The following is a 26,867-nucleotide window of genomic DNA, read 5'->3' on the forward strand; positions in this document are numbered from 1 at the left end:
CCAACACACATATTAACCAAACTAACAAAAATTAAATTCAAAGAAAAAATATTAAAAGCAGCAAGGGAAAAACAAAAAATAACATACACAGGAATCCCCATCAGGTTGTCAGCTGATTTTTCAGTGGAAACTCTGCAGGCCAGAAGGGAGTGGCAGGATATACTTAAAGTGATGAAAGAGAAAAACCTACAACCAATATTACTCTACCCAGCAAGGATCTCATTCAGATTCCATGGAGAAGTCAAAAACTTTTCAGACAAACAAAAGCTAAGAGAATTAAGCACAACTAAACCAGCTTTACAACAAATGCTAAAGAAACTTCTCTAAGTGGGAAACACAAGAGAAAAAGAAGACCCACGAAAACAAACCCAAACAATTAGGAAAATGGTAATAGGAACATACATATCGATAATAACCTTGAATGTAAATGGATTAAGTGCTCCAACCAAAAGACACAGACTGGCTGAATGGATACAAAAACAAGACCCATATATATGCTGTCTACAAAAGACCCACTTCAAACCTAGGGACACATACAGACTGAAAGTGAAGGGATGGAAAAAGATAGTCCATGCAAATGGAAATCAAAAGAAAGCTGGAGTAGCAATACTCATATCAGATAAAATAGACTTTAAAATAAAGACTGTTACAAGAGATAAGGAGGGACATTACATAATGATCAAAGGATCAGTCCAAGAAGAAGATATAACAATTATAAATGTTTATGCACCCAACATAGGAGCACCTCAATACATACGGCAAATGCTAACAATCATGAAAGGAGAAGTTGACAGTAACACAATAATAGTAGGGGACTTTAACACCCCACTTACACCAATGGACAGATCATCCAAACAGAAAATAAATAAGGAAACACAAGCATTAAATGATACAATAGACCAGATAGATCTAATTGATATTTATACAACATTCCACCCAAAAGTGGCAGAATACACACTCGTCTCAAATGCACATGGGACATTCTCCAGGATAGATTGCATCTTGGGTCGCAAATCAAGCCTCAGTAAATTTAAGAAAATTGAAATCATATCAAGCATCTTTTCTGACCACAACACTATGACTTTGGAAATCAATTACAGGAAAAAAATTGTAAAAAACACAACTATATGGAGGCTAAACAGTGTGCTTCTAAATAACCAAGAGATCATTGAAGAAATGGAAGAAGAAATTAAGAAAAAAATACATAGAAACAAATGACAACAAAAACATGACAACCCAAAACCTATGGGACACAGCAAAAGCAGTTCTAAGAGGGAAGTTTATAGCAAATCAATCTAGCCTCAAGAAACAAGAAAAATCTCAAATAAACAATCTAACCCTACACTTAAAACAACTAGAGAAAGAAGAAGAAAGAAAACCCAAAGTCAGTAGAAGGAAAGAAATCATAAAGGTCAGAGCAGAAAATGAAATAGAAACAAAGAAAACAATAGCAAAGATCAATAAAACCTAAAGCTGGTTCTTTGAGAAAATAAACAAAATTTGTAAACCCTTAGCAAGACTCATCAAGAAAAAAAGGGAGAGGACACAAATCAATAAAATTAGAAATGAAAAAGAAGAAATCACAACTGACACTGCAGAAATACAAAGGATTATAACAGATTACTACAATTATATGCCATAAAATGGACAACCATGAAGAAATGGACAAATGCTTGGAAAGGCATGATTTTCTAAGACTGAACCCGGAAGAATTAGAAAATATAAACAGACCTATTACAAATAATGAAATTGAAACCATAATTAAAAATCTTCCAACAAACAAAAGTCCAGGACCAGATGGCTTCACAGGTGAATTCTATCTAACATTTAGAGAAGAGCTAACGCCCATCCTTCTCAAACTCTTCCAAAAAATTGCAGAGGGAGAAACCCTCCCAAATTCATTCTATGAAGCTACCATCACCCTGATACCAAAAGCAGAAAAAGATATCACAAAAAAAGAAAATTATAGACCAAGATCACTGATGAACATAGATTCAAAAATCTTGAACAAAATACTAGCAAACAGAATCCAACAGCACATTAAAAGTATCATACACCATGATCAAGTGGGATTTATCCCAAGATGCAAGGATTCTTCAATATATGCAAATCAATCCGTGTGATGCACCACATTAACAAATTAAGGATTAAAAACCATGATCATCTAAATAGATGCAGAAAAAGCTTTTGACAAAATTCAACACCAATTTATGATAAAAGCTCTCCAGAAAATGGGCATTGAGGGAACCTACCTCAACATAATAAAGGCCATATATGACAAACCCACAGCAAGCATCATACTCAATGATGAGAAACTGAAAGCATTTCCACTAGGATCAGGAACAAGACAAGGATATCCACTCTCACTACTCTTATTCAACATAGTTTTGGAAGTCCTAGCCACAGCAATCAGAGAAGAAAAAGAAATAAAAGGAATACAAATTGGAAAAGAAGAAGTAAAACTATCACTATTTGCTGATGACATGATACTATACATAGAAAATCCTAAAAATGCTACCAGAAAACTACTAGAACTAATCAATGAATTTGGTAAAGTTGCAGGATACAAAATTAATACACAGAAATCTCTGGCATTCCTATACACCAACAACGAAAAATCAGAAAGAGAACTTAAGGAAACACTCCCATTTACCACTGCAACAAAAAGAATAATATACCTAGGAATAAACCTGCCTAAGGAGGCGAAAGACTCGTACTCAGAAAACTATAAAACAGTGATGAAAGAAATCAAAGATGACATAAACAGATGGAGAAATATACCATGTTCTTGGATTGGAAGAATCAATATTGTGAAAATGACTATACTACCCAAGCAATCTACAGATTCAATGCAATCCCTATCAAACTACCAATGGCATTCTTCACAGAATTAGAACAAAAATCTTACAATTCATATGGAAACACAAAAGACCCCGAATAGCCAAAGCAATCTTGAGAAAGAAAAACGGAGTTGGAGGAATCAGGCTCCCCGACTTCAAACTATACCCCAAAGCTACAGTAATCAAGACAGTATGGTACTGGCACAAAAACAGAAATATAGATCAATGGTACACGATAGAATTCCCAGAGATAAACCCACGCACACATGGGCACCTAATTTACGACAAAGGAGGCAAGAACATACACTGGAGAAAAGACAGCCTCTTCAGTAAGTGGTGCTGGGACAACTGAACAGCTACAAGTAAAAGGATGAAATTAGAACACTCCCTAACACAATACACAAAAATAAACTCCAAATGGATTAAAGACTTAAATGTAAGACCAGCCACTATAAAACTTTTAGAGGAAAACAGGAAAAACACTCTTTGACATAAATCACAAGATCTTTTTTGACGCACCTCCTAGAGTAACAGAAATAAAAACAAAAATAAACAAATGGGCCTTAATTAAACTTAAAAGCTTTTGCACAGCAAAGGAAACCATAAACAAGGCAAAAAGACAGCCCTCAGAATGGGAGAAGATATTTGCAAATGAAACAACAGACAAAGGATTAATCTCCAAAGTATATAAACAGCTCACGGAGCTCAATATGAAAAAAAACAATCCAGTTAAAAAATGGCGGAAAACATTCAGTTGGCCAAGAGGCACGTGAAAAGATGCTCAACATCACTAATTATTAGAGAAATGCAAATCAAAACTACAGTGAGGTATCAATCACCTCACACTGGTCAGAATGGCCATTATCAAAAGAGCTAGAAACAATAAATGCTGGAAAGGTGTGGTGAAAAGGGAACCCTCCTACACTGTTGGTGGGAATGTAAATTGATACAACCACTATGGAAAACAGTATGAAGGTTCCTTAAAAAACTAAAAATAGAGCTACCATATGACCCAGCAATCCCACTACTGAGCATAAATCCCTGAGAAAATCATAATTCAAAAAGAGACATGCACCACAATGATCATTGCAGCACTATTTACAATAGCCAGGACATGGAAGCAACCTAAATGTCCATTGAAAGATGAATGGATAAAGAAGATGTGGCACATATATACAATGGAATATTACTTAGCCATAAAAAGAAATGAAATTGAGTTATTTGTAGTGAGGTGGATAGACCTAGAGTCTGTCATACAGAGTGAAGTAAGTGAGAAAGAGAAAAACAAATACCATATGCTAACACATATATATGAAATTTTTAAAAAAATGGTACTTGATGAACCTAGTTGCAGGGCCGGAATAAAGAGGTAGACATAGAGAATGGACTTGATGACATGGGGAGGGAGGGCGAAGCTGGGGCAAGGTGAGAGTAGCATTGACATACATACACTACCAAATGTAAAATAGTTGGCTGGTGGGAAGCAGCAGCGTAGCACAGGGAGATTGGCACGGTGCTTTGAGATGACCTAGAGCAGTGGGATAGGGAGGATGGGAGGGAGAGGCAAGAGGGAGGTGATATGGGGACATGTGTATGCATATGGCTGACTCGCTTTGTTATGCAACAGAAACTAACATGGTATTAGGAAGCAATTATACTCCAATAAAGATTTATTAAAAAAAAATATATATATATATACATACGTACATACAAACAGGAGAGTTTAAAACAGTGTGTGTGTGAGTATGTGTGTATGGGTGTGTGTTTGTCATAGCCTGAGTGAAAATTTAAGGAAAGAGAGAGGAGTGTTTTACATTACAGCAATTTAAATAATTTCAAATGGAATGTTTGATATCCCTTTGTTCAGATTATCATTTTGCTGACTAGCCACCAGGAAATTTCATCCAAATAAATTCCCATCTTATAAGCAAAAAAAAAAAAAAAAAAAATACAGATGACTAGTCTTACTTTATAGAATGAAGAAAGCGAGAATATAAGAAGACACATTTCTGAAATCAGAAAATAGAAGTGCAAAATATATTGGGTTTTTCTGGTGTATGAAATAGTTCATACAGTTATTTGTTTCTTTTTGAAATGCAAGAATTCTTAAAGGGAGCAGTGATGCAGACAGCTGAGCTCAGCAGGGGTAATAGGGTTTAGCGGAGAGGCAGTTTGTATCAGGGCTGCATTCCCTGGGAATTGGTGTTATTTTTTTGAGAGTGCTAAGTTTAGAGTTTCTCTTTTTCCACTTATTTTGTGGGTTCTCACCTGAACATTATAATGTTCTTTTGATTAAAGAAAAATAGTACATGTTTGTGGAAAACTGAAAGTGAATTTCCTTCTTTCTGTAGAGAGAGCATAAAATTTGCTAAATTATATAAAAATTGTTCCTATGACTTTCATTTAACTTTATTATACATTAAATATTAAAATATCGATTCTCAGTATTTAAGTTGCCTTCAATATAAAAACCTACGGAGATTCTGATGGCTCACATAGCATTCAGAACCTCAGCTGGAATGGCTTCATGGATTAAACATCTGCTTCAAATTGTGAAAGTATTTGATTTAGATTCTGATGTTATTAGAATTAGATTGCTGGTGTATTTTTAAAATTTCCATTACAGTTTAATTCTTGCTAATTTTAAGATGAAGATATCTAAACAATCATATTTCAACTATAAAATTATGAATATTAGTGAGCAAACAACTTATCATATATGTGTAGGATGAGTCCCTCTCAATATGTCCCCTTGTAACTATTTATCTATAAAACATATAACATGCACAACTATATGGACATTTTCTCTTCATTTATTATTTAGGTTTTAAGGTCACTTAACGACATTCATTATGTAATATGAAATCATGAAGGATAAAATTAGCATCTCTACCACAACACATTCCACCAGATTTTGTAGCCCTACCACATATGACCTTACTGAAGTAAATGGATAATATATAATTGAACCAAATGCTGTAATACCTAGGAGCCAAAACAATACTTAGAAGATCACATTCAGGTATAGATAAAAGGCTTGTCATGATTGGTTTTTATGAACAGCATGTCTTGTTTTGGCTTGTCCAGTATCCCTCCCCCTTATATCTAGTAAGAGCAACCCTTAATTCCATTTAGATGTGGTAGCACATGTTCCCTTCCCTAAAAATCTGCTCCTTATCCCAGTCTATATGCTAGTTGAGAACTCCTTAAAGACAGATTATTACCAGTTAATCAAGGGATGTCAGCCAGGAGGTGTTTGGGAGGAGAGCAGAGATTTAGTTTTCTCTCCTCTCCAGCCTCTCCCTACTGTATTTATCTCCTTCTCTAGTTCCTGAGTCCCTGCCTTTGTCACGCCAACTTTAACTTAGAACTAATAACTTAACTTTTGGACAAGCTTCTTTGGTTCTGTAAGAAAGAGACTATCTTTGGTCCAAACTGGCCTGTCTAAAATCAGAATAATAAGAGCATATAACATTGCTAAAATAGGCCTTTCTCTTGGCCAGTGTTAATCCTGGTTGACTGAGTCAGGTCAGCACATACTCCATATATTCTTCTCACCCAAACAAAGGGACAGGCAGAGGACTGAGGCTGGACCACCAGATAATATTCCATGTCCAAGGAGATTAATTTAAAGAGGACAATGTGACTCAAAACAGACATTAAGAATTCTCCCAAAGATCTGTTACATGGTTGCTGGAGACCAAAGAATGCCTATTTTTCTGTGGTACTGAAAGTTATGAGAATATTATAAGCAGGAGATGTATGTTGCCTTTATTTTATTTTATTTTATTTTATTTTATTTTATTTTATTTTATGATTATTCTGGCTGAGCAGGAAATTGAGCTAGTTACATTGTGATTATGGAGAGCCTGGCATACCAAAGTAACCAGCTTGGTCTTAATTCTAGTGTTAATGGAGAACCACTTAATGTCTTTAATTAGAGGAGAGATACGTCCAGATTAGCATTTGATATACGTCACTTTATCCATTTTGTTGCAAAAACGTCTATATTAGCTAAGGGTGATTTTAATAATGCCACAGAATGTGAAGGTTAATAAACACAACTTATATCATAAGAGCAACTTATGACACAATTATAAGTTTTGAGATACATTTTGAACCAATAATATATACTTTTATACAAAAGTTTATTCCAGCTGTACTAATTACTGACAGTGTAATTGTGGTTATCTATCCTATGTATCAAGTATTCTCAATGTGGGCACTATTAACATTTTTTAAGACAACTTTTTTAGAGTGTGGCCATCTTTTCAATTCATGAAAAGCTCTCTTCTGTCAGAGGGGATAACCTGCAAACAGAATCTGGATTGAGACATTGTTTGGGACACTGGATCTGCTGTGCTTAAAGTTAGTATACCCTTGAATTTTTAGTTCATTAGCAAAGGAAATTCCTATTTCTGTGAAAACATAGTTTGAAATGTCTGCCATTTATAGCTGAAAAACTTCTGTTTACCACATGTAACAAAAATCACATTAAACCAAGTTTGCAGGTTCATATTTGTATGTTGATTTTACTTACTGATTAAGCAGTGACTGGAAAGATTTATACATTCAGTTTAATGCTTTTAGCATTGGAGATACCTAAACGTAATTGATCCAACTGCTAGGCAAGTCAAGCTATTGTTTGGGGATCAAACCAAATAGAGTTTTTTAAAAAAATTGTCAGCTGTTTTTTATTATTGTGTCTGGGGTAGAGATGCTATTAATCTCTGTGGTTTACTACTTACAGAAAGATATTGTCCTTAAAGTTGCAATCCCAAAATTCTTTGGGCAATAACACTGCAGATAGTGCACAGAGCAGCATATTTTGGTGTTAATTGGTAGACTGGCTAATGGGAAAAGGCTCTTGAAAGTATAGACATGAATAAGAAGAAAAAAGTAAGCAGATTATTTGAGGAGGTAGGTTTAATTGTTCTACTAAGGACATCTACTATCTATATGCTGTTAACTTTCCCATTTTCTTCAGCTTTAATCTTTTTCCTTGAGCAGCTGTTAATAACCACTGCATACTATTACAGGAAAAGTGACTTTGAAGGTTGGCTAACAAGGATTTCAGTTTTTGTTTTAAGTATAACTTTCCCAGGAAGGGAGAAGGCCAAAACATTCAAACCTAACTGAAAATAAACTGGTGTTTTTCTTCCCTCTAAGCATATTCGGAGCCCACTCCATTTCTAATGTACCATTGGGGCAGAATGCATAATGACTAACGGCCTGGCAGAGACCCAAGAGACATGTGAACAGTGTGCCTTGGCCACAGCCAGTTAGCCTGAAGCAGATGCCAAGGTTTATTGTCTTTGCAGTTTCCTGGCTTCCACCAGTAAGAGGAGTCACGGCTCTCACCAGACTTCTTAGCTAGACTATTCATGAATTGCATGTTTATAGGCATTTCATAGGAAGAGGGCTTAGTGTATGCTAAGTCCATGGCCAGAGAAGACTCACTCATAATGCAATTAGGAGAGAGTCACATTATTTTACAGTTTTATGCTGAGAAAGAGAGTCCATGTGTCCCTCTGTTTGTCATTATATTCTTACATATAAACAGGCACAGGAACAGGGAAAGGTATTTATAAACTTTGCTGTGTGTCCTGAAGTTACCGGCTTACAAATGAGAATGCTGGTTTAGCAGAGGTCTGGTGTCTGAAGAACGGTCTCAGCTTGGAGCCTGACTTGATCAAGTCTCTTCTTTCAGCTTTTGAGATCACTTAACAAAGAAACATTCCTAGTACAGGTGGGAAAAATTCTTTTTCTGACCCATTTTTATTTTATTGTCTTCAGTCACCACTGTCATGGAGAGGACCCTTGTTGTCAAGCTCAGTTCCTGGGCTAGACATTGGAGACCAGAGATGAGGAGCAACTCCTCTGGGGTCAATTTGGAAGTTCTACCTACTCCTTCCTACTCTGGTCTTCCAGGATTCAAGCTTCCCCATTTTTATTAGCAGCACACCTAGGTTTAGGCTTCCCAAAATTGTCTAGGTGTAACAGAGTGGGGACTAAGAGAGTTCATTCATATTCAGGGTTCACTTTTTTTTTTTTTTTTTTGCGATACGCGGGCCTCTCACTGTTGTGGCCTCTCCCGTTGCGGAGCACAGGCTCCGGACGCGTAGGCTCAGTGGCCATGGCTCATGGGCCCAGTTGTTCCGCGGCATGTGGGATCTTCCCGGACCGGGGCACGAACCCGTGTCCCCTGCATCGGCAGGCAGACTCTCAACCACTGCGCCACCAGGGAAGCCCAGGGTTCACTTTTTAATGCATAGGATTCCTTGTAATATGACTTAGAAGTCTAGTAGAGAGTCATTTAGAATTCTAGTATTCTTGTGATTTGTCCCCCATAACCATTTAGGAGTCATTGTTTAGGGTTTTGAAAGACTTATTTGTAAAATGCACTACTTTCACCTGAAATTGATCCAAATAGTTCATACTTTGTTTTAGCATCAATAAAATCCGGCTGATGATAATAGTAGGTAGAGAGAAGAAGCACTGCATATTCGTTTTCTGCCAATGGGAAATTTTACATCAATAATTGTCCCAAAGGCTCTAGAATCTCACCTTAAGCTCCTTAATCACCTCACATGAAAGCCTGGAAGATACGTCTTTATGATTCCCTTTGAATCAACCTCTAAAAGGATGACATTACCAGAGCAGATCTAAAACCCAAATTCCATGCTTGATATCACAGAGACTAACTTCTCCAATGTTTCTGAATTGCTAAGGGGACTGCTTCATTTACTGTAGCAATAACGTATTCCTAGGCTTCTGTTTTTGCTAAACATGGAGTTGATAGAGGTCTGCTTTGTCTACATGTTGATATTCATCAGCGGTCTCCTGTTTTTATTTTGTGTGTGTTTACCAACTTAAAAAAATTTTCTTTTTTTTTCCTGAGGATCCCTAAAGAATTTCCTGACCTTTAAACTACCACAGAGATGAGAGGGTAAACCTAGAAATGTGGGCAGTTGGGGGAGTATAGCCATAATAAAGTTCCCAAATGGAAACACAGGGTTCCACCTCGTCAGCTAAGGACAACAATTCCTAACCTGTCTGTCTGTTCATTCCATGGAAAGCACTAGGTTCTGCGTAGCTCATCACAGACTTGGTTTCATGACTACCATGAAAAGTAATAGATATTTCTTTGATTCCTTGAATCACAGAGTTTTTCCAGGGTCATCTTCCCTTATCCTCAAAACTTGATATTAGTCATAACCCCATTAAGTAGGGGTGAGCAATATAATATAACCCTAACATAAATAAAATATTTCTTCCAGTTATAAAATGAGTAAGTCATGGGGATGTAATGTACAGTATGTTGACTACAGTAAATAATACTGTATTGGATATTTGGAAGTTGCTAAAAGAGTAGATCTGAAAAGTCCTTATCATAAGAAAAAAATTTGTAACCATCTATGGTAACGAACGTTGATTAGACTTATTGTGGTGATCATTTTGCAATATATACAAATATCAAATCATTACGTTGTATACCTGAAACTAACATAATGTTATGTGTCAATTATACCTCAATGAAAAAAATAAAACATTTCTAACATGCAGCCCTTTAAACTATATAAATTTTATATTAGAATAATACATAAACTTTATATTAGGAAACAAGAAATATAGTAAAATGAATAAACTGTAAAGTTTAAAGAGCTGAAAAAAGAATTAAGATGCACAATGAAAACAAAGGGAATCAATTAATAAAATTAAAAGTAGAAATCAATCAAATAGACAATATAAAAAAATAGTGAAAAAAAATGTGTTTTTTTTTCTGTAAAGTTTAATGAAATAGACCTCTGGGAAAAGTAAGAATGCCCACTATCAACATCACAATTTAATATAGCACTGGAGGTCCTAAATGAGGCAATGACTCGAGAAAAATGCAAGTTACATGTCATTAAAGAGTGTGTGTATATCAGATATGTGCGTTTTAGATATATATGTATATATCTATGTCTATATCTTTCTCTGAATGAAAGAAAAGCAAAACTGCTGGTTATTTGAAAGTAAATAACTGAGAAACTACTAGAATTAATAAAGACAATTCAGAAGGATGATTGAATAAAAGACCAACATATGAAAATCAGTAACATTTCTATGCATCAATGATAACCAATTAGAAAATTTTATACAAAAATCCCATTCACAAAATCATAAATGCTTTAGACATAGATATAACAGGAACTCTATATAACTACATGAATCAAACTATAAACTGTTGCTAAAGGATCCCCCGCCCACCTGCCATAAATACTTAGACAAATAGAAGAGGCAAATCATGTTTATATGAGAAGACTCAAACCATGAAGATGCTAATTTTTGAGAAAATAATAAATTCAATGTAACAATGAAAATCACAACAATATTTTTCATATGCAGTCATAAGCTCATTCTGAAGATTATATGGAAAAAAGATGCATAAAATTACCAAGAAAATTCTGAAGATGAACAATTACTCCAGATATTAAATCATATTATAAATCTGTGCTTTATGTAGACTAGTATTAGGACAGGCAAGTACAGATGGAAAAATGGAAAACAGTGGACTCCAGAAAGAGATTCCTTTATATTAGATAATTCAATTTATGATAAAGAAGTCTTTTAAAATCAATAAGGAAAGAATAGACTTTATTTAATGTGCTGGGAAAATTGACTTTCCTTTGGAAAAGATTCCAATCCATGGTTTACAGCATACATAAAGATAAACATGAAGAACTATGTGCAAACTATGACTAAACAAAACTATAGTGTTTTTATAGGAAAATCTTATAGATGTTAGTCACAAAAGGAACCAAAAGTATATGAATATCTTTTCAGCTTCACTGATAATCAAGGAAATATTAACATAATAGAGATATATATTTTACTGCATGAGAATATTGTTGGTGAGATATTTTGAATCTTTCTTATAGTCTGTTGGTTGGCTTTTGGAAGTCAATTGATTGGTATTTCTCAAAATTAAAAGTGTACACATCCAACAACTGCAATTCTGTGGATGTAGGTTAAAGAAATAATTACTCATTTGCGCAGAAGTGTGGGGTACTTTTAACGGTAAAAATAAGGAAACACTATATTGTCCAACATAAAAATGTAGTTAAGTAAATTATGGTAGCATCATACAGTGTAGTAGTATGCAGTTTAAAAAAGAGAGCTGTAGACCTATAGGCATTGACATGAAAATATCCCCAAACATAATGGAAAAGGAAGTTTCAGAATACTACATTTAGTGTAATGTTATATATGGTAATATAAAAGCCATTTGTTTACTTGAAAATATATGGGTAAATGCGTAGGAAGAGGACAAGAAGGTGGAAGAATGCATGACAAAATGTTAATACTGTTACTTCTGGGGAAGAAAATGGGATTGAAGCTGAGAAAATTGAGAATTTCATTTTTTTCTGAATACTTCTATATTCTTTGAATCTTGTATAGCATTATTTAGGTATTACTCATGTAATTTTTAAAATGCTGCAAATAAATAGAAAAATCCAAAGAAAGGTAGATGAAGGCTCAGAGTCTGAGAAAAATACTTAATCACAAGGAGAAAGAGATAAACCTCATGGTTAGAAAATAAAAATCAAAGAGTGTGGAAAATTTGGTTTATTAGACAAGGATAAAAGTGCCAGTTTGAAAGTCAGTGTGATTGGTGGGAGATGAGGGAAATAAGTTATAATCTGATGAAATGAACAACGTGTTGGAAGGCTGGCTATAAAGGGATGCTGTGCAGAAATAGCTGGAGGGGAAGATGATTTAAAGGGAACCAGTTTAATGCATGCCATTGAGCATAACTTAAAATAGTTTCTAAAAAGTGAGGCAAGGTGACAATTGTGGGAGATGGAGAAATTTTTTAAAGAGGAAAAGTATTAAATTTTTATGAAGTCTAATTTAAAAAATTTTCCCCTTATGTGTTGTGCTTTTGGTGTCAAGGCTCAGAACTTTTGGCCTAGCCTTAGATCTTGAAGACTTTCTCTCTTTTTTTTCCCTAAGGTTTTTATAGTTTAGCATCTTAGATTTAAGTCCAAGTACAGACTGAGTTAATTTTTGTATAAGGTGTAAAGTTTAGGTCAAGTTTCTTTCTTTTTTTTTTCATTGATGCCCAGTTGCCTCAGAACTATTTGTTGAAAAGGCCATATTTCTTCCATTGAATTGTTTTTGCACCTTTGTCAAAAATCAGTTGGGCATGCTTGTGTGGATCTAGTTCCAGGCTTTCTATTTTGTTTCATTAATTTATATGTTTATCCCTCTGCCAGCTGACAGTGTTGATACTACAGCTGTTTAATAAGTCTTGGAATCAAGTAGACTGAGTTCTACCACTTAATTCTTCTTTAAAAATTGTTTTAGCTCTTCTCTGTCCCTTTGTCTTTTCGTATAAATTTTAAGATAATCTTACCTATTTCTACAAAAATCCTGCTTGAATTTTGATAGCAGTTGCATTGAACCTGTCTATCAATTTGGGAAGAACTGGCTTCTTTATGTCCTGGTGGGACACAAGTCCCAGCTTCTCTACTCAGCCTTCTCTGATATCACCCTGGCACCAGTGGAGAGGGAGAATGCGGCTGAGACACCTTGTTACAGCTTGGTGAGGGTGAGATTCTAGCTCTCCGCTCAGCTTTGTGGGTGTGGGTAAGAGTGGAACCACAGTTTTCTTCTGTGGCGTTTGGCTGGCGTAGAGTAGTTATTAGCGAAAGTCTTCTGTCTTGCTAAGCTACCTATTTCCTGGTACCTTGTCCAGAGAGAGAAAGCTTTACCTGGGGAATTTTGATCTGTACTCATTGGTGTTTCCAGGTTGCCATCTCCTTCAGCTCCCAGTCTGGGATATATGAGGCTCCTGTGTTGTTCTTTGGGGCCTGAGATCCCTAGCTGGTCTGCCTTCCTATCTCCACCTTTCAGATTCTTCTTAATATGTTTTTTATATAACGTCCAGGATTTTTAGTTGTACTTGGTAGGAGGAATGGGGAAAAAGTAGAGTTTTTTTTCAAAAGAGGCTGGCTTCTATTAATGATATCCTTACAGAGTAAGGGCCGGCTATGACCTGGCACTTGGTGAACCTCTCCACAAGTTTCTTGCCACAATTACTCCACCCGTGTCTGACTTAAAACAACCTGCTAATCCCAAGCATCTTCTAGGAAGACACCATCCATCATACCAGACTCCTTGGTGGTTTTGTGCTTTGGCCAAATGCACTGAGAACAAATGTTTAGAGTTAGACCACCCAAGATATTTTTGCTTCTGTGGTTAACCATCTTTGAATTCAGGTTTCTTGAGGTGAAAAGGTTATTCACATTCTGAACACATTAATACTTCCAATTTTCTATGTTCTTACCACCACATAAATACTACAGACATTGGATTCTCACTATATGCACATGAGGAAATTTGGACTCCAACAGTAGCTTTTTAACTTTAAATTCATCAAAGTCACCTATTTTTATTATGGTTCTTATTATTTCTACTGAATTTTATTTATTGGGGAATAAATATAAAAATTTCTTGGGTACCTGATAGCCAGTCAGTTGGCTGCCATGCATATCAAAGTATAAGAAAGGAATGGACCAGTACTTCGAGTACAGCAAGGTGGAAATATTTTTCTCACTATAATTTACATTGAGTTAGAGAGTCTTTATATAGCTCCATTCCTACTTGGTTCCAGATGGACTGTAGTTCTCTGTGAACCGGGACACAGGCATAGCATAATTTATAGGCTCTTTGGGCTTGCATTGATAAAGAAAATGTTATCTTCCTTCTCAAGAAAATATAGGCTGCATAGCATGATACAATTGTTTATGGAGGCCGTAAACTTCATGTCAGTCCTTACCTTGCAGAATCTGCTTTTCTGTGTATGGAAACTGATGTACTTCTATTAAAAATATCCTAAAGTAGACAGTAGCAATGGTATTGGAAATCAAAACATCATGATTATTTGAAAGCAAAGCAACAAATTCATCTTTTTGTAATTAAGTTAGGCTTAAGGAAAAAAAGGGAGAACATGATCTTGGTTTTGCCTTAACTGGGGTATTTTTGTTTTAATTCAGTTCATCTAAAAATGTGCACTTACTATTTTTATTAAGTAATAACTGATCATAATTTTAAGTCAGACGTTTTTATACAGCTTGTAATGATAAAAGTACCTCAAGTCTCACTTCCAGAGGCTGCTACTTACAGCACTTATAATTTGGACTTTTAGAATTAATAGAATTCTGAAACTCTTCTCAAAATAATTAGATAATCAATAAGTTCTATTTCCCCCACTCAAATATCCCTTTTTGAGTATGAACCATTTTTTGTCCCAGGACATTCCTTCTAATCAATCACCCTGACATGCCTGTTCCTCATCTACATTCCTCATCCCCTGAATCCTGAATTCCTCTTTCTTGGTTTACAAACTTTATTTTGGTGGTCCACATGCTCCAGTAGCTTCCTGAGCAATAGTTGATAAGATGTATAGTTGTTGTTGTTTATATACTTTAGTCTACCTGAGTAGAGAGTCTTATTTTAGGTAAAAAGTTATTTTCACTCAGAATTTCAAAGGCATCCCTCTATTGTCAGCACCTAACATAGTGCCTGGTACAGAGTAGGTATTCAATAAATCATTGTTGAATGAATTATCTTCTAGCTTACAATATTGCTATTTTGAGAAGTCCAACACCGTATGCCATTCTAATGATTACTCCTTCATAAAATACCTTGCTTTTCTGTTTGGAAACTTTCAGAATCTTCCCTTTATCTCTAGAGATATTTTTACAATGATGTGCACTGGTATAGATTTTTAAAAGACTCATTCTGCTGTGCATTCATAGAGCCTTTTTATATAGAGATCTATGGATTTGTTTTATTATGGAAAATTATTATATCATCTTATTTTTTGGGGGTCATTTTCCTTTCTTCATTCCTTTACTCTCTATTACTATAACTTTTAGTAGTAGAACATTGAATTTCTTGAATAGATTGTCAATTTTTTATTCTTTTTGTCAAAATTTTTGTTATTTTGACTTTTAATTCTTTCTAGGCAATATCTTCCATTTTATCTTTCAATCCTCTTTTGTATTTTTAAAATACTTCTATCAGTTTTCAAACGACCGAGAACTCTTTCATTTTAGATGTCATCTAAGTGGTTGATCACATGAATCTAAAATTCTGGAGCAACATCTGGTCTGGGGATATACATTTGGGAGTTGTCCAAATAGATGGAGTTTAAAATCATGAGACTAGATGGGATCACCAAGGAAGGGAACGGAGACAGAGAAGAGAAATCCAAGTACTAAGGTGTTCCAACTTTCAGAGGTCATTTTGATGAGGAAGAACCAAGATAGGGAACAGGCCAGTGAGCAAAGGGGAGGGAATGCACAAGTGTGTGATGTCCTGTAAATCAAGGGAGAAAATGTTACATGGCCAAAGGGTATGACTATCTGTGACAGATGCCACTCATAAGGCAAATGAAATGAGAATTGACTACTGGATTTAGCAATAAAGAGGTCATTGAGTCATGGGTGTTCTCGAAAATATGCCATTTAAATACAGCAGTGAGGGCAAAAGCCTGAGTGCAGCAAGATCAGGACTGAATAGGAGGATGTATATTATAGCAGAGATTACAGTCAACTCCTTTTTCCATGTAGGAGAGTAGAAATGGATCTCTGGAGGGTGGAGGGTAAACTGGTGTTCACAGAGGTTTCTCTGGAAGAGTGGGGAAACTAATGCTTCCCGGAGAATGGCAGCTTTTCCATCAAAAGCTGTGGAAACTCAATGACTTTCAGATATGAAGAGTTTGAAGAGATGAGATAGAGCATAATATTTAGGTGATATGAACTTTTCATCAAAAAATATAATATTTACCAAAATAATTGTACCGGTAGTCATGATTTTGCTGAGTACTATCAAGCTAATGCAAAATAGAGAGCGAATTTTGATATCTTTGCTTGTGATGTGTTTTTCATTAAACTCAACTACTATTAATCAGTATTTAATTATCCTGACTTTTCACTCAAGATATTTTTCACAAGTTTCTGCTACAAAGTGCTTTCAGGTATTGAGCGGGCAATTTCTTATTTGATAAAGCCTTGCCTTGAGTAGGCATTGAGTGCAGTTCCTATATGGGTGTGAGCCACCTCCTTTTTACTGAATAATACTCCTCAGACCACTTTCAACTCCTTCAGTCTTCAACCTTGACTTTGCAAGATCAGCAACAAAAGATGCTAGTTATCTCCTTAGGGATATGCATACCCAGGCTGTGATGATTTCTTTCTTTTTATTTTTGAGGAAAGCCCTTCACTGTGCTTTTCTTTTTTTTTTCTTTTGGCCGCATGGCACGGCATGTGGGATCGTAGTTCCCCACCAGGGATTGAACCCGCACCCCTGCATTGGAAGGCAGAGTCTTAACCACTGGACCATTGGGGAAGTCCCCCTTCACTGTGCTTTGTATGCCATTTTATTTTAACTGGGAGAACCTGCTTGTTAAAAGAACCAAATTTTATTCTATGGAAAACTTTAAGGCTTAGAGTTAACATAGCAGAACCATTCTTTTTTAATTTAATTGTTTTTTAGGTTTTTTTTTAATTGAGTGAAAGATTATTTAAATTCTATAGTGCTTTACAACTTTCAAAAGTTTTACAAACATGATTTCATATAATCCTATAAGAACCCTTTTCCCCCCATATCCCTATATTGCCCCTCCCTCCTCCCTCTCCCCACTGGTAACCACTAGTATGTTCTCTGTATCTGTGAGTCTGCTTCTTTTTTGTTTTATTCACTAGTTTATTGTGTTTTTTAGATTCCACATATGAGTGATATTATATAGTATTTTTCTTTCTCTGTCTGACTTATTTCACTTAGCAGAATGCCTTCCACATCCATCCATGTTGCTGCAAATTGCAAACTTTCATTCTTTTTTATGACTGAGTAGTATTCCATTCTATATATACAATACATCTTCTTTATTAATTCATCTGTTGTTGGACACTTAGGTTGCTTACATAACTTGGCCATTTTAAATAATGCCAGCAGAACCATTTTTAAGCAGAGCCCTCCTTTCATAGTGAAGACCCCAGGAGAATGTGGTAATAGGTATGAAAGGAGTACAATATTGGACAAGTTAATGAAAGTCTCTGAGCATCAGGTTCCCCTGATCCCAAGGCCTCCTGCCTTTTCTGCCTGTGTGCTTTGTCTCAGTGAGCCCTTTGTTTTAGTATGTGGCAATCCTCAGAGTGTTCACAGGCTTGTATCTCTGCCAGTTTTCCTCTGAGATCCAACTCTCCCTAGTATACATTTAAAACACTTTAAAGTCTTCCCTTAACATGATCTGCAAAGCCTCACATGATCGGCCCCTGCATACTCTTTTAGCCCCATCCTGCACAAGATTTGGAAATTATATAGTGGTCCCATACTCCCCTCTGGGGAGCCTTCCTAGGTGCGCTGGCTTGCTGTTTTTGGCTGTTAGTTGCCAAAGTGGAGTTTTGGCACTCATTTTTATTTCAACTAGTAATTGAAGAGAAGCAACATCATATCAGCCTACTTTCTAGTTGTAACAATGTTCCATGTGGTTGTCAAATACCACAAGAAAATAGTATTACTTCACACAGGTATCCTTTCCCACATGTAACAAACTCGTACTAAATCTTTGTCAGAAAGTATTTCAAATACCAGTTTGTGAAACATCAGTGGTTGTGTACAAATAATAGAACACCCTAACTGCCTGACAGATTCAATACTAGGGAGAACACTGAGAAAGGCTTTTCTTCCTGCCTTTCCTCTTCTCAGGGCATAAACTCTCAAACCCATAAGACAATCACCTATTCTGGAGATCCTTTCATTCTAAATGGATTATTTTGTAGTCATTTCCTAGAGCTGTGGTAAGAAAGTACCATAAACAAGATGGCTTAAAATAACAGAAATTTATTGTCTCACAGTTCTGAAGGCCAGAAGACTGAAATCAAGGTGTCACCAAGGCCGTCCTCTCTCTGAAACCTGTAGGGGAGACTATTCCCCTGCCTCTTTCTAATTCTGGTAGCTTGCCAGAAATCCAGGGCATCCCTTGGCTTGCAGCTACAGCACTTCAGTCTCTGGCTTCATCATGACATGGAGATGGGCAGGATGGTAGAATTCTTTAGATATGGAATAAGCCAACCAGGATAGTAAATGGACTTAAAAGAAAACCAATGCAACCTTTTTCTTTCTGGTACTAAAAACAACTAAACTTCTTGGATAAGATATAAAATAACTCTTAAAAGGATCAATGAGTTGACCAGAGAGTAAGGAATTATTAGTCTAAGGACTGAGAACTAAGTGGACCACTGCAGCTGGATTTTACTCTGAGGATATTTAAATTAACTTATACTCGATTACCATGAACATTACTTTTTATGATCTCATATGGATGAAAAAAGAGACAAAGTCAAAGTTCCACCCATATTGAAAATTCTGATAGATAGCTTCACCCTCCCTGTACATCTGAGACCCACAAATGGCAACACTTTCAATGTAAAAGTAAATTGGGGAAATTACATCCCCAATCATGGGCCTAAAAGGAAAGTGGACCCTTTCAAACATAGGAGCAGAATGGAAGGGCAAAGGAAACTGTTGAGAGTTAAAACCACAAACCAAGAGAATACTTAAATATACAACATGTGGGTGGTCAAAAATCTCAAACTGAGAATTTAATTTAGAGAGATCCCAAATTGTTGGTGTCCCACCTGGCAGAAGGAAATGCAAATCTCTTCAAGAACCCATTGTCTTGCCAGTCCCCAATGACTTTCCACAATAAACCCTAACGCAATTAAGAAGTCCACAATCAAAAATAACTAAAAGCACCATGAGGAAGAACCAGCAGAAACAAACTCTCAAGAATTTTAAGGACAATGGAATATCAGACACAATTTACAAAATATGTTTAATCTCTTATAATAAATTAAAACCAAGTTTGAAAATGTGCATAGGGTATAAGGAACTACAGCAAATGACAAAGCAGCTTTGAAAAATAACCAAAGAAAATATCTAGAAATAAAGGATATAATTGGAATAAAAATGTCAAAGGACATTTTCACAGAAAATGCTCTGGGCTTCCCTGGTGGCACAGTGGTTAGTAATCCGCCTGCCAGTGCAGGGGACACGGGTGCAAGCCCTGCTCCGGGAAGATCCCACATGCGGCAGAGCAACTAAGCCCATGTGCCACAACTACTTAGCTTGCGCTCTAGAAGTTTGCGCTACTGAAGTTTGCGCGCCTAGAGCCTGTGCTCTGCAGCAAGAGAAGCCACCGCAATGAGAAGCCTGTGCAACCGCAATGTAAAGTAGACCCCCCAGCCCCCCTCACTCCAAGGGGCGAAGAAACAAAGACCCAATGCAGCCAAAAATAAATAATAGATTAATAAATTTATAAAAGAAAATGCTCTGACAAAAGAAAGATTTAGTGAGTTGAAGATTAGATCTGAAAAACATTAGCCAGAATACAGCACAAAGAGGCAAAGAGATAAAAAGTATGAAGGACAGATTAAGAGGCATTGTGAGAACCCATGAAAAGTCTAACATTTGTCAAATTGGAGTCTAAAAAGGAGAAGAGAGCATAGAGTACAGGCAATATTTGAAGACAAATGGCCAGGAATCTTCCAAAATTGATGAAGGAGGGATCTCAGCATCAGATTCAAGAATCTGAACAAACCCCAAGCAGATTAAATGAGAAGAAATCCACACTTCGACAAATTTTAGTGAAACCAAAGATCCTGGATAACAAAGCATAGATCAGTTAAAAGGAGTGTAAGAAAAAACATGTAGTATATCTGAATATCTGTCAGCAATAACTGTTAAGGAGTGAACGAACCTGAACAAGAACATCGTAAAATACGAATCCCAAATGGCCAAAATAACACATGAAAAGATGCTTAGTCTCATGGGAAATACAAATTAAAATCAAATTAACATACCATTATATTTCCACCAGATTAGGGTAAAAAACTAAAAGTCCAACAATACCAAGGAATATCAAGGATGTAGAGAAATGAGAACACTCGTACATTCCTGGTGGGAGTATAAATTGACATGATCAACTTGGAAATAGTTTGGCATTACCTGTGAATATGAAAATATGTAAAATCTATAATCCAGCAATTCTACTAGTGGGCAAATACCCTAGCATTTTACCTAGTAAATACACATATGCACTATTTACGTGGACCAGGATTCTCATAGATGCATTGTGCTGTAATAGTTAAGAATTGGAAAAACCCCAATATCCATCAACATTCAAAGCAATAGCGTACAAGGGTTCCCTTTTCTCCACATCCTTGTCAGCATTTGTTATCTGTCTTTTTGATGATAGCCTTCCTGACAGGTGTGAGGTGATATCTTATTGTGGTTTTGATTTCTATTTCCCTGATAATTATTGATACTGAACACCTTTCCATGTACCTGTGGGCCATCTGTATGTCTTTGGAAAAATACACATTCAGATTCTTTGCCTATTTTCTAATTGGGTTACAATAAAGCAGTTAACCTTTTCACGTTACTGCTCTGCTTCAGATTTGGGAGACCTAAGGTCACCGTGAATTTTTCTTGCTCTAAGATGAGGGGCTGAAGAGTATTGTAATGTTCAAAGAATCAACCTGCATTCTTTAAGATGGGATGTTAGTCATAACTGTCATATTTTCACTTCTCAAATATGCTATGAGAATTAAATTAAATTTTATCTGGGATCACCAAATGCAAACAACATAAATTTGTACCTAAGAGTATTTTGTAGCTATAGGAATGTTTTCCTCATTTATTATAGAGTTAAGTCCCAAATTCAAAGTCTTAGAACTCAGGAAATTCCTAATTAAATTTCTCATAGTAGTAATGTCCCTTGAATAATTTTCATCATTTTTTTGGAGATAAAGAAAAGAGCCTCAAGTTTCCTGGCCTTGAGGTAGATGCAAGCCCCCCAAAATACATTTTATTTTACCTTTTAAACTATTATTAGGTAAGGGCAGGAGGCCTCCTTTAGATCTTGCCACTATTCTGCTCAAAATTCTCCAGTAACTTACTATCTCATTCAGAGTAAAATCCAAGCTCCTTGCAGGGCCTGGAAAGCTGGCCCTACTTGACCTCACTCCTGGTCACCGCACTGACATCCTGTCCCCCTCCCCTTTCCCCTCTTTCTTCACTCTATGTGTGTTCCTGTCTCAGGGCTTTTGCCTTTGCTTTCCCTTGGCTGGGAATACTTCTGCTCTACTGAACCATGTGGCTCCCTCCTGCCCCATTTTTTAGGTCTTTGTTCCTCTTTAGGGAAATCTTCTCTGACAATCCTACTATAAATCACAGTACTCCTCTCCTAACACACATTCCTTTTACCCATTCCATGCTTTATTTTTATGCATAACATTTTGCACATGACACTTAAATATTTTACCTTTCAAGATAAGTAGGCAATTGTCATTAAAATCTGAGCTTCATGAGGGTAGGTACTTTAGCTACTTTTTTTTTCTCATGACTGTGACCCAGTACCCAGAACACTGCCCATAGTAGGTGATCAGTAACTTAATCATTGGGTAAATGAACGCCTAATGGTGTTGTCCCAGTCTTCAAGATTCCTTGCTGAGTTTGTTCATCCAGTTGGAACTTTGGCTATTGGCTTATGTACTAATGCATCCATTGCTAAATTGTGGGGTCTTTGGCAGGGCCTCTGATTTCAAAGTCTGAGTAATCTGTGCCAGCCTTGTTCTGACACCAGACCTTTTGGTTCTGTCAACTTCGTTGATGCCTCCTTTTTCAACTACCCCTAACCTCTTCTAGAACTCAGGGGAACCTCCTTCCGAAATTACTCCTGGTTGTGAATGAGGAGCTTGAGACTAGCCTCTCAGGCCTTTTCTCTGTCTAAGCAGAAGCCAAAATGGCATTTGTGTTCTCTGGTTGTCCCAGGATGGTACAAGGCAATCATTGTAGCTGATTCTTCTCAGAGTTCAAGTGGGAATATGGTTATATGCCCCTCTGCTTCGTAATTCTTAAAACTATGACGTTGGTTTCTGGCACCTCATTTCCTTCTTGTTGCTCCCATGTGTAACCTGTGTTCCTCATTATCATTCTTCAGATATTAACCAGTAAATGGATGATTCCTCCTGTTGTTTAGAAGAAAAAAAAGGAATTGTTGTTGTTGTGTTTTATTTTAAAAGAATGGAAAAAGAATCTTCAGATATGATTGATGACATAAGCTTTTTATCAGGGCCCAGTATAAGAGGTCACATTATCAAACACTTTAGTACTGGTTGCTTCTTAATGTACTTTCTACTGTAGCATTTATAGTTGCAGAGCAGCCTCATAAAGGTAAGGCTTACAACCAAATAATTTGCTATGATAAACTTAATTTTCAACACTGGCCTACTACTGATCAATTTATTTGTGAAGGAAGGGTTCAGAATTTAATTCAAATTATTGGCATTAAACTGCTCTTTTTTTAACATCTTTATTGGAGTATAATTGCTTTACATTGTTGTGTTAGTTTCTGCTTTATAACAAAGTGAATCAGCTATACGTATACGTATACCTATATCCCCATATCCCCACCCTCTTCTGTATCCTTCCCACCCTCCCTATCCCACTCCTCTAGGTGGTCACAAAGTCCTGAGCTGATCTCCCTGTGCTATGTGGCTGCTTCCCAATAGCTGTTTTACATTTGATAGTGTATATATGTCAATTTCACTCTCTCACTACATCCCAGCTTACCCTTCCCCCTCCCTGTGTCCTCAAGTCCATTCTCTACGTCTGCATCTTTATTCGTGTCCTGTCCCTAGGTTCTTCAGAACCTTTTTTTTTTTAGATTCCATATAATTTAGCATACGGTATTTGTTTTTTCTTTCTGACTTACTTCACTTTGTATGACAGACTCTAGGTCCATCTACCTCACTACAAATGACTCAATTTCGTTTCTTTTTATGGCTGAGTAATATTCCATCGTATATATGTGCCACATCTTCTTTATCCATTCATCTGTCGATGGACACTTAGGTTGCTTCCATGTCCTGGCTATTGTAAATAGAGCTGCAGTGAACATTGTGGTACATGACTCTTTTTGAATTATGGTTTTCTCAGGGTATATGCCCAGTAGGGGGATTGCTGGGTCATAAGGTAGTTCTATTTTTAGTTTTTTAAAGAACCTCCATACTGTTCTCCATAGTGGCTGTGTCAATTTACATTTCCACCAACAGTGCAAGAGGGTTTCCTTTTCTCCACACCCTCTCCAGCATTTATTATTTGTAGATTTTTGATGATGGCCATTCTGACTGGTGTGAGGTGATACTTCATTATAGTTTTGATTTGCATTTCTCTAATGATTAGTGATGTTGAGCGTCCTTAACATGTGTTTGCTGGCAGTCTGTATACATTCCTTGGAGAAATGACTATTTAGGACTTCTGCCCGTTTTTGGATTGGGTTGTTTGGTTTTTTTTAATATTGAGCTGCATGAGCTGCTTGTATATTTTGGAGCATGAATCCTTTGTCAGTTGCTTCCTTTGCAAATACTTTCTCCCATTCTGAGGGTTGTCTTTTTGCCTTGTTTATGGTCTCCTTTGCTGTGCAAAAACTTTTAAGTTTCATTAGGTCCCATTTATTTAGTTTTGTTTTTATTTCCGTTTCTCTAGGAGGTAGATCAAAAAGGATCTTGCTGTGATTGATGTCATAGAGTGTACTGCCTAGGTTTTCCTCTAAGAGTTTTACAGTGTCTGGCCTTACATTTAGGTCTTTAATCTATTTTGAGTTTATTTTTGTGTATGGTGTTAGGGAGTATTCTAATTTCATTCTGTTACATGTAGCTGTCCAGTTTTCCCAGCACCACTTATTGAAGAGACTGTCTTTTCTCCATTGTATTCTTGCCTGCTTTATCAAAGATAAGGTGACCATATGTGCGTGAGTTTATCTCCGGACGTTCTATCTTGTTCCATTGATCTATATTTCTGTTTCTGTGCCAGTACCATACTGTCTTGATTACTGTAGTTTTGTAGTATGGTCTGAAGTCAGGGAGCCTGATTCCTCCAGCTCCGTTTTTCTTTCTCAAGATTCATTTGGCTATTTGGGGTCTTTTGTGTTTCCATACAAATTTTGAAATTTTTTATTCTACTTCTGTGAAAAATGCCATTGGTAGTTTGATAGGGATTGCATTGAATCTGTAGATTGCTTTGGGTAGTATAGTCATTTTCACAATATTGATTCTTCCAATCCAAGAACATGGTATATCTCTCCATCTGTTGGTATCATCTTTAATTTCTTTCATCAGTGTCTTATAGTTTTCTGCATACAGGTCATTTGTCTCCCTAGGCAGGTTTATTCCTAGGTATTTTATTCTTTTTGTTGCAATGGTAAATGGGAGTGTTTTCTTAATTTCTCTTTCAGATTTTTCATCATTAGTGTATAGGAATGCCAGAGATTTCTGTGCATTAATTTTGTATCTTGCAACCTTACGAAATTCATTGATTATCTCTAGTAGTTTTATGGTGGCATCCTTAGGATTCTCTACGAGTAGTATCATGTCATCTGCAAACAGTGACAGTTTTACTTCTTTTTTTCCAATTTGGATTCCTTTTATTTCTTTTTCATCTCTGATTGCTGTAGCTAAAACTTCCAGAACTATGTTGAGTAATAGTGTTGAGAATGTTTGTCATATATGGCCTTTATTATGTTGAGGCAGGTTCCCTCTATGCCCACTTTCTGGAGAATTTTTATTATAAATCAGTGTTGAATTTTGTCAAAAGCTTTTTCTGCATCTATTGAGATCATCATATGGTTTTTACCCTTCAGTTTGTTAATATGATGTATCACATTGATTGATTTGCATATATTGAAGAATCCTTGCATTCCTGGGATAAAACCCACTTGATCATGGTGTATGATCCTTTTAATGTGCTGTTGGGATTCTCTTTGCTAGTATTTTGTTGAGGATTTTTGCATCTATGTTCATCAGTGATATTGGCCTGTACTTTACTTTTTTTGTGATATCTTTGTCTGGTTTTGGTATCAGGGTGATGGTGGCCTCATAGAATGAGTTTGGGAGTGTTCCTCCCTCTGCTACATTTTGGAAGAGTTTGAGAAGGATAGGTCTTAGCTCTTCTCTAAATGTTTGATAGAATTCACCTGTGAAGGCATCTGGTCCTGGACTTCTGTATGTTGGAAGATTTTTAATTACGGTTTCAATTTCATTATTTGTGATAGGTCTGTTTGTATTTTCTTTTTTTTTTTTTTTTTTTTTTTTGCGGTATGAGGGCCTCTCACTGCTGTGGCCTTTCCCGCTGCGGAGCACAGGCTCCGGACGCGCAGGCTCAGCAGCCATGGCTCACGGGCCCAGCCGCTCCGCGGCATGTGGGATCTTCCCAGACTGGGGCATGAACCTGTGTCCCCTGCATCAGCAGGCGGACTGTCAACAACTGTGCCACCAGGGAAGCCCTGTTCATATTTTCTATTTCTTCCTGGTTCAGTCTAGGAAGGTTGTGCTTTTCTAAGAATTTGTCCATTTCTTCCAGGTTGTCCATTTTATCAGCATATCGTTGCTTGTAGTAATCTCTTATGATCCTTTGTATTTCTGCAGTGTCAGTTGTTACTTTTCCTTTTTCATTTCTAATTCTGTTGATTTGAGTCTTCTCCCTTCTTTTCTTGATGGATCTGGCCAGTGGTTTATCAATTTTGTTTATCTTCTCAAAGAACCAGCTTTTATTTTTATTGATCTTTGCTACTGTTTCCTTCATTTCTTTTTCATTTGTTTCTGATCTGATCTTTATGATTTCTTTCCTTCTGCTAACTTTGGGGTTTTTTTTGTTGTTCTTCTTCTTTCTCTAATTGCTTTATGTGTAAGGTTAGGTTGTTTGAGATTTTTCTTGTTTCTTGAGGTAGGATTGTATTGCTATAAACTTCCCTCTTAGAACTGCTTTTGCTGCATCCCATAGGTTTTGGGCCGTAATGTTTTCATTGTCATTTGTTTCTAGGTGTTGTTTTGATTTCTCTTTGATTTCTTCAGTGTTCTCTTGGTTATTTAGTAGCATATTGTTTCACCCCCATGTGTCTGTATTTTTTAC

This window comes from Pseudorca crassidens, chromosome 3, assembly GCF_039906515.1.
Source record: "Pseudorca crassidens isolate mPseCra1 chromosome 3, mPseCra1.hap1, whole genome shotgun sequence".
Taxonomy (NCBI): Eukaryota; Metazoa; Chordata; class Mammalia; order Artiodactyla; family Delphinidae; genus Pseudorca; species Pseudorca crassidens.